The sequence below is a fragment of the Meleagris gallopavo genome, chromosome 2 (genome assembly GCF_000146605.3).
Source record: "Meleagris gallopavo isolate NT-WF06-2002-E0010 breed Aviagen turkey brand Nicholas breeding stock chromosome 2, Turkey_5.1, whole genome shotgun sequence".
NCBI classification, from domain to species: Eukaryota; Metazoa; Chordata; class Aves; order Galliformes; family Phasianidae; genus Meleagris; species Meleagris gallopavo.
The window spans coordinates 4,625,176-4,641,451 of record NC_015012.2 but is presented as its reverse complement, the minus strand read 5'-3'; the positions used below and the strand labels follow the sequence as shown (position 1 = coordinate 4,641,451).

Genomic DNA, 16,276 nt, shown 5'->3' with positions numbered 1-16,276 from the left:
CCCCCAGGGATGAGCAATCCCCCAGCACCTGAAGGGCAGCTACACCAATGCATGTTCTGCAGACGTATTCCCATGCATTATCTCAACCTTTGTGTTCTCACCTCCACATTTTCAGCCTTTTTACAAAGGGACAACTCAGCTATTGCTAACCTCTCTGCTTCCCCGCCCAAAGCAATGAAGACACTTCTCGCACGCTGGCCAGTGTCATGGCTTTACGTAGCCTGTTGGGCCTTGAGCTGCCCTTTCCTCACCTGGGTTAATGTAACTCTTACTATATTAGTGTTCTCAGAGATCCCGTGACAAACAAAACCTTCCATGCCAGTAGACGCCATATATTGACAATAACCTGTAAGCAGAGTAGCACACATAGTAATAAGGTGGCATTATGCTGCACTGGGTTTCTATCTTGCAGATGTTACTTTTTCATTCTAGGTAGAATTTTTTAAAAACAAAATATTGTGTCTTCCCTCAAATAGCAACATTAAGAAGTCACAATTAATTAGCATTGTGATTTTTTTTCCGAATCATCAGCTTTACCTAATATGTCCTAATTTAAATACGGAGGCCATAAGTATTGACAATGGTATCACCAACCAACTCAAGGGATAGAAAATGTGGGGATTTTACGGAAATAATTGTTTTTATTTTCCTTCATTGCAATTAATTCGATATCCAACCCACCACCAAAAATGTCACAGCAAATCAACTTCACTATATGGTCTATTTATTAACCATGGCAGGTCAAATAATTTAAAACTGAAAGGTGGCCAGGTAATGAGACTTAAGTGGGGGAGCTGATTTACAGTGACACGGGTACCTCCTCTCTGGGTTACCTCACATATCCAGTAAGAAATCCACAGAGGGTCAAATTCTTATGTCACCCAGAAAGGATCGCCATCACTCCCCATCTGAGCTGCACTCATTTTACTTCTAATACAACTTCCAATTTTCACCCTGTCACTTTCGCTTGTCATTTAGTGGCTTGATTCTGTTTCAAAAGATGTTATAAAGCCCGCTTGTCATCACCTGCTGCATTACATAGACCTCAGCAGTAACTATGTCACAGGCCAAACAGAAACAGCTCGTGTTAGCCACCCACTGATTCCTGCATGCAGGAACAGTTCTGGACCTGCAGTTTATAACAGGGCATAAAATGGCATAAGCTGGTACTTAATCAATCAGAAATGTTGGAGTTAACACCAACTCTCCATTGCTTTCCACACTTCTCAGAGTAAGTTTTAAACACTTGTGGCAGCACTGTTTCCTCAAAGGTATCCATCATGTCTACTCCTTTCCAATGGCCTATAACGTAACCCCATATTGCACGGTGATGCAGTATGCTTCTTTGGGATTTTGGAGCTTTTACCAATTGTTCTTTTTCTTTTATTTTTTCCTCAGAAAAACAGCACCTGAAAGAGTGGTCAGTGAAGACCAGCAGCAATGATGATGCAGCAACTCGCGCCTCAACGGGGATGAGATTGAGCGTAGGCTCACTGCATCCTCTCAGTACAAAGGCATGCCCAGTCTGGAAGATATAATCTCATGTGCCAAAGTTGGACACCACAAAATAGTTATTAATACGGACTGAGAAGACAGTGAACGCAAAGCTGAAACGCAGCCAGAAGTGGCTTTTTGTTTGTTTGTTTTTTAACAGAAAATTTACTGAGGTTAGGGGAAACCCCTGAGCTGAAAATAAGCAGAGATTAAGAGAAAACTTTAGAGCAGCGTAATCTATGCTTGCTCTGTTCCTGCTCTTCCCTTCACACTCATTTATGGTCATTTGGGGACTTGTTAATTTTTTTCTTTTTTTTCACAGCGTTCTGGAAACACAGCAATAGCCAGCTTCACGCATGGAGAGGATGGTGTAAGCTCCTAGTACATTTCCCAGTCCCCAAACTCATTTAATATAAAATCCTCAAGTTGAGGACATAACAGATATTAAACTGATAAAAACATATGCTCCACTTGATCTTTGCCAAAAGGTCAAGAAGCAAACACAAGTCAGCAGACTCGATGGTTCCTGGGTCTGACTCAGAGAACACACCGAGACTGAATCATCGTAAGCTTTTAACACCACTGCAGCAACAATTATTCAGCTTTATCACTCAGATTTATTTCAAGAAACTCAAGACAGGCTACAGACCCCAAATAACTCACTCCAAGGTTTTAATTAGCTCGTGCCTTTGCACACGCAGTAACTGCAGGAGCCATTCTGTGCATTTGTTTATACTGCTGTGGGTAACATCTCCAGCACAGCAACTTGGAGAAGCTACCAATGCCATGTCCAGCCTCCCCAAACACTCCTGGCCTGTTTGATCATTTCTTTTACTGTCAACTGAAAAAAAGAGAAACAACAACGTTCCCCAAACACTATAGCTACCTTCTCGTTCTGGAATCACCATGGCGCTAGTTTAGAATTTTCTCCCTATGGATTAAAGAACAACAAATCTCTACTCTCAGGCGCACATGGAAGCTTTACAAATGTCATACATAAATGCAAGAATTACTTTTGGGGAGGGAAGAAACAAAGTGTATCACTAAATTCAGGAAAATTAAGAGAATTTTTAATAAATAACATACAGAGGACAGAACTACATATTGCATTGTATTTTCTTAATAGTTCCTGGATTCATTGCAGTATCTCCCATGGTTATTCGAAAATCACATCTCTATCTTGCCATGGTGTGATTTTTACTCACTCGAACTCTACGATAAATTAACACCAACACTAAGATAATACTGCTAAAATGGCTGCGTGCTTTTATTATAAAAACACGTTTCAAAAAATCATTCCTGAGCATGCAGGCTAAAAGTGTCCTTTGATGTTAATGAGTAATAACAAAAGATGTTTGAGCAACCTGCAACAAGACAGCAATTTCTTCAAAAATGACTTCAGTTTTCAAGAGCACTTTGTAAACAAGCATGTCAAACCTTATATTTTGATAATGAGTTTGCATTCTCAAACAGGAATTATAATCACTAATTATTTATAAGAGTAGAACAGTAGGTCAAAAGCAAAAGGAAATGTACTGCCTCAACAGAAATACCTAGCTGGTACTCCGATGTTGGTATTCCAAGCTCACAAGAGAACCAAGCTAACTAAAAGGTAATTGTTTTAAAATAGAGCACTTAGTGAGTCAGTATCAGCAAATCTACTGGATTTTAATGAGTTAAAATATTGTAATAGCATAGCTTTGTTCTTTAGGTTAATCACCTTTCCCTCAGGCTCCACGCAACATTTAAACATATGCTTAATTTGCTACTGAAGTCAACAGAACTTGCAGTGAATGGTGGAAGTTAAACATGCTTAATGAGATTTACTGTATCAGAACGCGTAAAAACTGATGTGAGCGGATTCGAAACCCAAAGGCATTAGCCAAGTCCACCCCAAGTCCCCCTAAAGACACAGAGTCTTCAAAATGATACGGAAAAGAAAATTATGGCACATCTACTGTACATTTATACTTCTGAAACATGTATATAGCAAAACAAATAACAGCAGAAACAACTGAATGTGCCCTAATACTAATGGAAAGCCTTTATGAAACTCTGTTTGGCACCACTGCTCAAGCAAAGCCCTCTGACGTGAGACAACTGTTGATTTGTCTCATGTTTCCAAAAGCAAACGTCACACAACTAAATTATTTCTATCGGGGGAACGGAGGGCATGGAGGGATGGATTTTACATATACACTTAGCTACCTGGAAAAGAAGCAATGTAATCCAGTATTTGTACCTTGTTTCATCGATCATTAAAACAAACTGCATAATCCTCTCCAACCTGCAGAGGGACACCCGCCTTACACCAGACGATGCTCCTTCTCAGATTAAAGGAAATTACCCGCGTGCCTCCAAAGCCTCTTTTCACTACCAAAGACCACAGCAGTTTTGTATCACAGATAATAACTTATGCGCAACATAAAATTGTTTTTTAGTATTTTCTTATTTAACTAAGTGAAAAATTAATTGAATTATAACTAATTAATGATTTCCTTGACATTAAGTATTAAAAAGAAAGGACTTGAGTCCAAGAGAAAATTCTTCAGATTTCTCACTTACTATAAATGTTCAAATTTGACTTTTCCTTTTAATTCTTTCCCTCCTAGCTTATATGGAGGATCCGGTTCTGGCACTAACCCTCGAAGATACTTTTATTTTTCCTGATGACAGGAGAAGCAGCAGTGTATCAGAGCTACTTTTACCAATTTCTCTAACAATTGCTATCACCAACACTTTTACTAAGATGCTGTCAAAACCAAACATCAGTTGAAGACAAAATACTGCAAATTTTAAATCTGAAGAAAGCAACTGTTACTTCAATGTGGCAATCAATCATCAGCACGGAAGGAGTTAATCTTCCCCTTCTCTTTAAAGATAAAAAAAAAAAAAAGGAAGGTACAGCTGTCACTCAGGTGATGAATACAAGCTGCTAGCCTTTCAAACAGCAGGTACAGCACTGGAGCTCTGAATTAATTAGCATTCAGAAAGCCTAAACACCACTTGATAACTCTGCAAGATAATTTTTGTCCCTTCCTGCAAATTAATACTGCCATTAAGATGAGCAAGGACACAATGCAGATTATAATTGTGCCCATTAAACAAAGTTTCACAAATAACGAACCAGAGGTTCCAGCCAAGAATGCAGCAAGTCAGCAAAGCACTGCTGCAAATAACGTACAGGAATTCATCTTCACTTTTTCACTGCGTTCACAGAAACACATCCGAGATGAATTCCTGTGTAAATGCATTGAATGTTCTCTGCAGACGAGCGCAGGCTTTTCAGAAGTTCAAGTTTCTAAATGTTTAAGTAGCGGCTTTGTCTCAAAAGCATTCAGGCTGAGAGCCCCCATTCATATAGGCACGTACACTGAAATTACAAGTTAGCAGTGCCCCTGAAATTACACTTACAGCATCTTAAAAAACAAGCCCTCTGCTAAATGCTGCTTCAGCACTGCATCAAAGTCTAAACAACCCGGTCTGAAAAACCTTCCTCCCGTGTATATAATGTGATTTAAATGACGAGCATACTTTAAAAAGCACAAAAATGATTGATGTCAGAATTTAATGATGTTTAATAAGTGGCCATCTGTCAACAGTCAAGGGCTAAAAAAGAAGCACATTATTATTCCCCAAAAGATTAGAAATATTGATGCTAATTAAAAGGCACATTATCATTATCTCAAAGTGATGTCTAAACACTAATCAGACTTCAAGTCCGGCAAAGAGGGAGGGCAAGACCTGTGGATAGCAGCGCTCCCCAAATGGCTCCTTTGGGCTGATAATCTCTCCGCTGGTGCTGTGATAGCATACACATCTGAACTTGGCAAGGGCTAGGTAAGTCCTGGCTGGGTGGGCAAGAAATTAAACCCTGACCTGAAGCAAGGAAAGATTATTTATTTTTAGCTCACGTCCTTAGAGGAAAGCCTTGGTACATTTTTACAAGATATTGCAAAAGAGAAATATGCTAACAGTGGCATTTGACTATTTATTTTTTCCAATTTGCCATACATGATATTTCAAAGCAAAATAAAACTTGGCATCGTGGTGTCCAAACATACAATCAATTGCACCATACTAAATTGTGAAGTACTGGATAGTTTTATTTGAGAAATGGATTAGCGTCACGCGTAAGGGACCTGTGTGGAAAAGTAGGACTGAATCCCACATAACAAAAGTGTGAACATGGGTTTTGTGAAGCACTGTTGACTATTTGGGCCTTTGAGAATTCCCTCCTTAGGTGCAGGGCTGCTTCAGATCCTCATGCTCACACTACAGAGGAAGAAGGTACACACAGGTAGGTGGTTCAGGCTGCTGTTAATGTTTGCCTGGAGCTCTGCCTTTGACATTAATAGTCATTTATTACCTTCTAAAATGTGGCATTTATTGACATTTTCATAATTCATTGTGATCAGAATTTCTTTTAAGCAAACAGACCTCTGCTAACCTCAAAATCCATGCTTCATGTTTGAACAGAAGCAGCCAGCAGCCCATAACATGCTTTTCATCTTAGTATGCAAAAACCTGACAGAATCCAGGCTTTCATAGCTTGCAGAGAAGCAAAGTTGTAGGGCGTTGGCAAATGTTTCCCTACCCCTGGGATACAAGAGATGTGTAAGCAAGATCTGACTGATCCCACCTCCCACGTTGTGGGAGCCATACGTACAGACCCAGCTATAGCTATACTGGCTCTATAAGCCCTGCACATCATCTTACCAACTTTATGGGGCTGGTCAAACAGTGCCGTAGTGCCAGAGGAAAGGGGCACCTGAGCAGAGAAGAATATTCAGCGCTCAAGGTAAGCAAAGCACAAGCAAACACAAAGTAAAGTCTAGACAAGGACAGCTGGGAAGAAAGTGAATAGGAGAAATCATATTCAAAGTATGGGAAAATGGCAAGCTGAAAGCATCACAGCTGGTGCAGCTGAAAAGCAGAGCTGCCTGGGCAATGGAGGCCTGGGGCACGAGTGCCCATACATAATTAAGACCAGTCTTTTTGTTGTTTTTTTTTTTTTTCTGTACTTGTAACAGCAAGCTTTTTCACCTGTTAAGTGCCACTATCAAATTACCATCTCCACAGTGCAAAGCCACCTCTGGTCTTCCTCCTCACGTCAAGGAACCCATTAATCACTGTCAAGCAGAGCATTTTTCTATTTTTACTTGTCATTTTCAAGCCATCGCTTCACACAGGTGTGACCTCTGATCCTGATTTTCTTTCCAACGCTCCCCTGCCGTACTCTCAGAGTTCTGTGTTATCTCCTCCCTAAGAAATATTTAAAAACTTAAGAAAGATGTCCCTGGGTTTGATTACCCCATTCCCATCTTATTCCTTGATCCTCAGCATAAACACTTCAATCATTCTGGCATTTTCATTGACTCAAATTAAATGCAGAGAGAGTAATTATTTCACAGTCCCCTTGCCCTTTCCTACGCAGGCCTTCTGCCTTACACAATGACAAAGGATTACCTCCCAGTTCCTTAAAAGGCTCAGACACTTCAGATATGCTGTAGGTATGAATTTGACATGAGGGGACTGAAGTAAACCTTGTGAATCTTACCGAGGACTAATTATTAGCAATTACAGTGCTTTTCCAACGTTGAGCTCCAATGCTCAAACACGATGCAAGCCATATAACCGTGCAATTGTTCCACTGATTAACAGGTTCCTTGGGGTGAGCATGAGCACTGGGTACAGATCTCTTGTACTTTGCAGCCTGCTCCATGTAAATGCTGGAGAAGTGATACCCAAAGGGAAATTCACAGCACTAAGTCAATTTGAGACAGCAGGTTTAGACAGAGACAAAGAGAAATGGAAAAAACACCATTAGTATCTAGCTTAAGTTATTTCATTCCACGTTCTCTGCATTTGTTTTAAACTATCACCAAATTCTCGATTCTTTGTGCTTCACAGATTTGCCTTCTGACTCTACGCAACTGTTGTACATTGTATAGCTGTCAGAGCAGAAGTGGAATGCATTAAAAGCTGGATAATTGTGAGCTGGGGCATATGGCACTGCCGAGAGTGTAGGAGTTGGTGGGAAGAAGGGGGTTTTGTTGTGATTTTTTCAAGACTCCGGATATGACTAAAGCTTTTTCCGGTGGGCAAAGAAAATATCCCTTGTTTCTCTGTTTCTCCACAATTTCAAAACTTGCTTGCTTTCCCCCCCCCTTTTTCTTTTTCGAATTTACATGAATAATTATAACAAACCTTCATTCTAGTTCTCTTCTTCTCTCCCAAGAACACACATTCTTAAATGGCATACTGAGGCTTAAACAACACTGAGGCTTTTGCAAAAAGGAACAGAAAGGAGCTCGCTGCTGTGAAACACGTCAGACTTCATAGCTCACATGCATTGAAATGACCAGCACAGTTCGCTCTTCTCAAAGGTATTGCTTCAAGCTGATTGCTGACTCAAGACAAGAACACAGCTCTGGTCACAGTGAGTTTCTGAGTATTTTCTCTGCAGCTGCAGGGTATAGAGGCTTTTCTGTTTGTTTTGCTTTTTTTCTCCTTCTTCATATTCTGAAGTACAGTTTGGCAGCACCAGGCTGAATTCACTGCCAGTTTCCTAAGGCACTGAATCTCTAATAACACAAAGCCCCGACTATCTCCTTGCCCAATAAATAATCAAAATTTTGCACCACAATCTTCCTTAAAATATGACTTTTTGTTTCTCTCTCTCGGTTGCAGCTAATCCTTTCTGTCAGCTGCATTTCATCCGTAACAAGGCTGCCTGTGACACGTTGGGTTCCAATGCAACTCTTAACAAATCCCCCATGCACAGCGCGGTTCACAGAGTGCACAGACAGCAAAAGGACCGCGGAGACAGAGCCTCTCTTCTCTAATGGGATCAGAAAGGCTGCGCTTTCACAGGGTGGACGCTCACCAAATGAGCGGATGGGAGAGACGGGAGGCACGCTGTCAGGGAGGTCCAGGCTGACGTATTGCATTCTGGGTGCATGAGCAGAACGTTATCTGTATTCTTGAACGTCTGTCGGGTTGAATTATTGGTCACGTGTTTATGGCTGTCATGCTGGAAAGCTGACCCAGGCGATGTCTGCTTCACACTCAGCAATTTTAAACGGCTTTTTCCAAATCTTTAGAGGCTGGTGTCATTTAACTCTCTCTCAAGAACCTGTCCCTCCTTTTGTCATCTTCTTTTCTTGTCATCTACTTCAATATTTCACTCATTCACTTTGCGCAGCATGTCAAAAAACAGCCCATCAGGCAACGAAAATGGGACAAGCATTCATTGAGTGTGAAGCATCAGAGGCTTCCTTTGGTTTCACCAAGGAAATAAAGGGAATAAATAGTGACAGCTGTTTGCTCTCCCATTTACTTGTTTTTAAAACACCCTAAGAGTCTCCTGCCTGCCCCATCTTATATGCAAGGTGCAGTTCTGGAAGGGAAGAAGGGAACAGAACGCAGTGTGCTCCCCTCTTCCTAAAGCATCCTCACTAAGCTCTCTTGAAACCTGCTATTACACTATGCAGCCGTTTTCTTCTGCTTTCCCAGGGAAAGCTTCCTTTTCACTGCATTTTCATTCATTTCTGCAAAGTCAAGAGGCTCCATTCAGCCAGTGACCCGAAGTGCTGTGCAGGCTGCTCTTGGTGGGAGCCAAACTGCTGACAACTGAGAGATTACAATGGCCACGAAATCAAACGTGACAGTACCCAGCTTCATCTTCTGAGATGTCTGTGACAAAGGGTACGCCTGGCTGCCTGTGTGCCTCATTCTTCAGTGGAGAGAGCAGGATCACGTAGCGGAGGGGACTTGGAAAAAGCCTACTGTATAGATTCTGTTCTTGGATCACTTGGTGCAGCAGGACACACCTAGGCACTGTGGCAATGGTAGCTCATACCAGACCATTTTAAATCTTTTCAGATGTAGCAACGTGTGTCATCTCAACAAATTTGCATTAAGGTCAGTTGAGGCACCATAGGTGTACTCCTGATTTTACCTAGGGCTTCCTGCTGCAATGCTGGTATTGCATCTCCATGGGATGCCTACACTTCAGAAAACATTGTTGCAGGCATTTTAAAAAAGTCACGTGCAAGTCTATTAACTGTTCTTATACACAAAAATCCTACATGAACAGGAGGCACTCATTAACAACATACATTAATGGGCACAGATTTTTCTTCATGGACTCCATAAACTCTCAAATTATTGCAAGACAAATACTTAACCTTTGTGAGATCAGAAATGACAACATTTTGTTCATTCCTCTTTTATGATGAAACACTTGGGCCTATATTTTTGTGCATACATCAGTGTTTTTTCAAAGTCCACATGGGAAGTACACATTTATTTTCTGCTCCCTTTCTTATGCTCATAGCAATACACATTTAGATTTATTGTATAATTGCTAACTAAACTCATCCGGGGAGAGTTTTGCTGAGGAACACCCAGATTCCTGAATGAATGTTACTTGTTTGGGTGGAAGGAATTATGCCACAGGCACTCTACACACCTTGTAATTAGGTGAGATCCTCAGGACTTAAAGAAAAAAAGAAAGAAAAAAAAAAAAGGGCACCTGAACAGATTTTTCCCAGACCACTGCCCTCTGCCAGCTAACAACCTAGCAAAGAAAAGTAAAGAAATGCACTGACATAACGTACTTATTGTCCAAAATGAGCAAAGTGCAATTTTTTCTCTTGGCCGAACAAAGAAGCCAGCATGTGTTATTGTTTCGGGGACACATCTCTCAGACAGTAACTCTGCTTCACCAAATTATGTGGATCTATGTGCTTTATGTTTTCACATGCCTGTAACTTCAGCTGAACTGAGACACCTGATTGAATTTGTCCTTACCTTTTTTTTTTTTTAAATTAAGTATGAAACTAAACTTCCCTCCTTAGAGACACCTTACAAGTAATCCACATCTCCTGAAGGAAGACATTAGTGAGAGGAAAAACACAAAAATAGCACAAATTCCATGCAGTGATCAAAGGAATCAGCTTTACAAGGCCTCTGGTGATGTCAAGAAGTCCTCCAGGACTACACCATATGTAAATAAATTAACATTTTGTTTAAATGTCAATCAAAGATCTTTCAATTCCAACCCAGGTCAACTGCATTGGCAGCTGTTGAAGTGGTGACAGTCCTTACACACGGGCTAAGGGGCGGAAATGCCTTTCAACCTTCAAAACATCTCCTAAAAATCTTAAATTTTTCTCCTTTTAAAATTTATACAAAGTGTTACATTCCAGTGACCAGGCATAACATTCCCAGTTCTTTTCTCCACCTTTTTCCATTTCAAAACATTGGAGATTAAGATCCCAAAGCGTTCACTCTGGACAGCAATTAGTGCAACTTCCTCCCATTACTCTGTATTGCTCATCATCACCTCCATATTATACTTCAGATATAGCTTTACAGGATAATGGCATAATGCAAATTGTTCAAGAAGAGCAGGGAAGGAAAAACGCTGGCATATAACCTCCACCATCAGATTACAGTGAGCCCACAAAGCCTGCTGTTGGATTACCCTCTTCATCTCACGAAGCCTGCAGAAGGGGAGCATCTCGCCTCTCCAGCAGCACCGTGTGAGCCTGGAAGCCTGATAAAACCACATGACTTCCATGGCACAGCACTGCTCCTCAGTGTGAAACTTTCTTTGTTGAAAAAGGCCTAAAGAAATAGGGGCTGAAGCATTCTGTGACGGCTCACTTGGGATAAAGGTGGGAAAATTGAGGGAAGAAATGCACAAAAGCATTGTTTCCCTTTGCCATGTAAAAAACACAATCGAGTAGCAGGTGATAAAACAACAAAATAAGAAAATCCAGTATTCACTGTAACTGAACAAATTCTGCACATAATCCCCTTCCCAGCACACTGGACATGTGTTTTAAACTGTCGCACATGAGGGTTCTTCTAATGCTTTTAATTAAAGCACTACCAGAAGTCATAATGAAAAGGGATTACTTTTTTCAAATACACTAAAACCTCAAGCTCTTGTTATTTTGCATTCTGGTAAAAGGAAATGAACAACGAAGCCGCATTTTGGGATTTAAGATAATCATAAGATTTTAAGTTGAAGGGCAGGAAAGGGACTTCATTTTAAAATTTGCTTTTAGCAGATACAAGCCTTATGTTCCTTTATCATTATAACAACTGTCATGTAAAATGTTATCCATTTAAACTCTCCCAACATTTGTTCACAAGCTGCATCTTCCCTCTGCCCAATATAAATGACAAATACAGGCTCCCGCTGACTGAAAGGAAGCCAGTTAGTAATTGGCTTTATTGTCATTATTGGCTGCCTTGTAACACGCTCTGGATTTTGCTCTGAATGCAAAACTCTCAGTATCATCCCAGTTTTCACAGCATGCTGCCATGTGATCACTTGAAGAAAAGAAGAAAAAAAGAAGAAAATACTTGTTCTTTGCAAACACTCCCACTCCCATCTGACAAAGGCATTTTCTCTTCTCCACTTAAATCTGGGGCATGGGGGCACAGCAAATCGAAGATCAACTGCCTCTGCATGTGCAAAGTTGGTGGGTCCCCCTCTACGGCTATTTGGCACTTTCCAAGATGGTGTGGAGTTCAGTGCATTGCTCCCAATTTCAGTGGCGGCTCTGACAACTGCAAGATGCCCAGGCCTCTGTTCACATTAAAATCAGAAACAGGGACAAGGGCAGGTGCTGTCTGCTTGACACAAGGGTGGCAGCAGTGGTGCCATGCTGCGAGACAAGAACAGCCTTCTCCTTTCTCTGCAGAGCCCCCACAGTTCCAGCACCAAAACCAAGCAGGAAGCTCCCTACCAGCACAAGGCTAAAGCTGTGTCACCTTCTGCAAACAAAATCTCTGGGGCTCCATGATCATACCATATATATCCTATCAGATACATCCTATCAGATATATCCTATCAGAAAACTGAATTATAATGTTCATATACAAAGTGCAAAAATGCACAAATAAGCTTAAGTCTGACATTAATATGATGCATAGATTCTGTATGTCATTTCTGGGTTTTGTGGGCTGGGAAAGAAGACTGAAGTTCTTTTGCTGGGATTATTATTTATATTTTTTTAACGTATACTGGCTGCTCAACTTATTATTTTTAATATAACCTGGAAAGCTGAACTGAAATCCCACAGCGGAGCAGCACACTGATGCCAACAAGCATAGCAACAATTCCAGAAGATCTATTTATGAAAAATCTGGTACCTAAGCAGCTGAAAGACAGGGGTAGCAGACTGTTTTCTGTGACAACGGGATGATATGTATGTGTTCTGATACCGTGTTTCATAAAGTATTTTCTAACAGTAGAGAAAAATCCCAAGCTCAATTCCAGGTTCTTGATCTGGGTGCTGCATGTACTGCAGACCCTTTTGATCCAGCTCCATTTCTCTTGCAACACACAGCTCTAAAACTTTAATGCCTCTGAGGAGCGTGAGACAGCACTGGCTTCCAGTGCCACGTACCTTTGAAAACCTTAAGTAGATGTTTTACAAGAAAAAAACAAAAAGCTAGCCACCTCAAGAATTTTCAAATCCTTGCTCAAAGCACTAGAGCTCTGCTTCATGATAAAAAAAGAAACTTTCGGGAGGTTTTTCACACAGACAAACAGCATTACTCTGTACTCATAATGGTCCGCTTTCAAATGAACTTTTCTGGGGGGGAAAAAAAAAAACACAACGGGCATTAGGCATGTCTCAACCCAAACAGGTGAAATATGAAGAAGTTAAAAGCAATTGACGAAAAGAATTCGAAATGAAGTCACAAACAGTGTTACCTCCTCCGCCCTCAATTATTTATGTAAAAAGTTTACTTGGAGACCCACACTAATACACTGTTCCTCACCAGGAGCTGTGAGACAGAAAAGTCCCTGTTCTGAAAGGAAGTTGTGAATGTTAACCTTAAAATCACACTCCAATAACACAGTAGGTCAAATCCAATGAGAGCTTGAGTATAACTGTGCCATACAAAGAACTATGTCCCACTACAGAAACAAATCTGATTTATTGAATAGATTGGAATAAATTTGGGATCTAACCATAGTACAATATAAGACAGAATGTACACTGATCACTCTGCCAGGTCATGCCATCCTGAAAAAGGAAGCCTGCAAGTCCAAGCAGGCTATCCATGCACCTCTGTGAGAACAAACACGCTATGTGGGATTGAAGGCTACGGACAGTATTTCTAATGGCCTTTTTAATTGGCACTAGGATGATTAATCGATGCCTTCACAGAACTCCAGGAGCTCTCATTACCAAGCAGCATGGTATCCCAGCTCACTGTGTGGGTGACCGTTATTACTAAATAGTCACCAGATCATAAGATGTAGATAAGATAAATTTTATACAAGCTTAGGAACCCTAGAAATTGAAGCTTACTACTGAGCCAGCAAGAAAATTCTATTCCTTTCTTAATATATTATTCCAGCAGTGCCCATATGCTCAAGAAGAATGGAAAAGGCCAGTGAAAGATATCCCAAACAAGCGAGGTATGTGCTAAAGACTAAATGCTGTGCGAGTGTGTGGTGCCAGCAGCAGGCCTGGGCCGAGGGGAAGGGATGGCCCAACATGGCGGATGGGGCACTGGGGCGGCCGAGCCGTCTGCTGAGGGCTGGGTGCACTTCCCCCAATACACACTCGTCTGTTTTTAGTGCTCAGTACCAGAATGGGTGATAAAAAGCATGTCAATTGACCATAAATTGAAGTGAGGGAAAATTCCTTGGCTCAGCTGTTCCTAGCCCGTGATGACACCACCACAAGAATTTTAAAGTTGACCATTTTGCTGCGTTGCCAGATAGTTACCTTTCTGGGGACTGTACCCAGCTTGTTCACACACATGTAACGAGGCCTTTGGTTATAGTCACCATTTTAATTGGCAAGACCACATCCAATGCATCAATTACGCTCTGAAGATATATTTAGCCATTGCCCGCTATAAACAATCTTGGATAACATTAGCACCATCTTAAATTCTATGAATGATGCAGGATTTTGTTGCACACTGACAAAGGACTCACATTCTCATTAGAATAGTGAAAAATCTTCTTCCACAAATCTCCTGTCAGCCTCAATCCACTAAAAATGATAAAGGTATGTTCAAAATTAGGGACTAAAGAAAATTTTGTTTAGACTTACCAGCTTTAGTTTACTATGTTGGTAATGGGGTAGCACCAGCACACTTCTCACTTGTCCTGATGCTGCTGTCTAGCATGGCTGTTTACAGCACATCACCCTTCTGTAAATGCTGGCCACAGCTTAACACAGATAGCCACCAGTAAGCTGGTGACCAAAGCATTGCCCTGACCCTGCGTGCTGAGCATGCTGTCTCTGTAGCTTTGCTCTGCAACAAGCCCTCCACAGACCAATGCAGCAATACAGACCACCCGCCAGCCAGCGCAGGAGAAGGTGTTACTCCCTTCCCCAAGATCTTTTTCCCAACCTACTGGCTTTTCATTTGGTTTCTTCCTTCCTTCCACTCCAGAAAAATGGAGGCATTGCTCCCTCTGAAAAGGATCTCAGCCTAACTAGAAGAAGGCAGGGACTAGATGTGACAACCAGCACAAGGACACCTTGTCCAAGTGCATCTCACAGAAAATATATATTGCAGTAATGTATTTTTCCATCTCATTTAGCAAGCTATGTAAAAGCAATACCAAGGAAAAACAAGCCAACCAGTCAGGTTGCTGCCAGGAAAGCATGCTTTTTAGCCATGACAGTAAAGCTCGAGTAAACTGGCTCTTTGTTTCTGACGGTTTTATGAACCAGTTTTCAATGCATTTGTATCATTAAGAATTAGTTTAAGTTGAACTTCTCTGGGAAAGAAACTAGTGTGTATCAGTTTTATTTTAAATACAAATGAAAAGCTTAAAGTGCATCATGCAACATCAGTACGTACATTAGCTTCCAGCTCCAAAGTAGGCTTAAGTTTCACTACTGAGCTGAAGGTATCATTCAGAAACAGATGCTGAAGTGTCATGAACAGCAACTATTTTACAGAATAAATGAACTTCTGCACAGCATTAACAAAAATTTGGACAGGTTAGATAATTAATGCGTGGTTCAGCATTTTTAGACACCGTAAATAGCCATGTCTACAAATCACAAATCATGAGAAATTGCCATCTTTCTGGAAATGAGTATTAATCTCCTTGGAACACATCTCTGCACTCATGACACACTACAGGCTTGCCCGTAAGAGGTTCATGCATTGGAAAAAAAAAAGGGAAGAAAAGAATTGACACACATGGCACGTTCATAAGAATAACTGAGCTGGTGAATCATTAATCCTGTTCTTTTCTGTTGTTGTTTTTTTTTTTCCTGAAAGTACTGTTTTCACAAAAAAAGAAAAAAGAGAAAAAAAGCAACAACCAGTGTGTCTACTTAAAAGTGATCTAGATTTTTAAATGATTCCTAATTTTGATAGCTACTCAGTTTAGCCATTCTTTAAAAAAAAGTAATAGCACACTAACTTGTTTAATGAACCTTTGCTTCAAATTTGATTTAATAAGGAGTTTGTAAAAAATACTATGATACAAATGAACTCAATATGTTCTCTTCCCCGGCCTCCAGTAGACAGAAAATTATATTTTCAAAATCCATTGACTTGAGTCAAATTGTCTTGCCTCTAGAATTTTTATGGTTTCAGACATTCCTGACATATGATTTTTGCTACCCTCTTATTAACTCTCTGGAATCATTAGCAGCATTTCAGCGTATAGGTGGAGAACACTAAATTAAAGCGTAGATTTCAGTTTTTAGGCCCCAGGGCAGAAAAGGGTGAGCACATAACAGAGAAAATACGTTTTACTTCCAAC

The 16,276-nt window shown here is 40.7% G+C and overlaps 1 protein-coding gene and 1 non-coding gene across 5 annotated transcripts in view; both read right to left on the bottom strand.

Moving 5' to 3' along the window:
- The window catches only part of MACROD2 (mono-ADP ribosylhydrolase 2), an 835,869-nt gene that overhangs the window by 460,322 nt on the left and 359,271 nt on the right, over nucleotides 1-16,276 (bottom strand). The gene's annotated exons all lie outside the window — the stretch shown is intronic.
- Nucleotides 1,804-1,995, bottom strand: LOC116216387. The gene has a single exon (XR_004159070.1). It is a non-coding gene; the product is annotated as a U2 spliceosomal RNA (small nuclear RNA).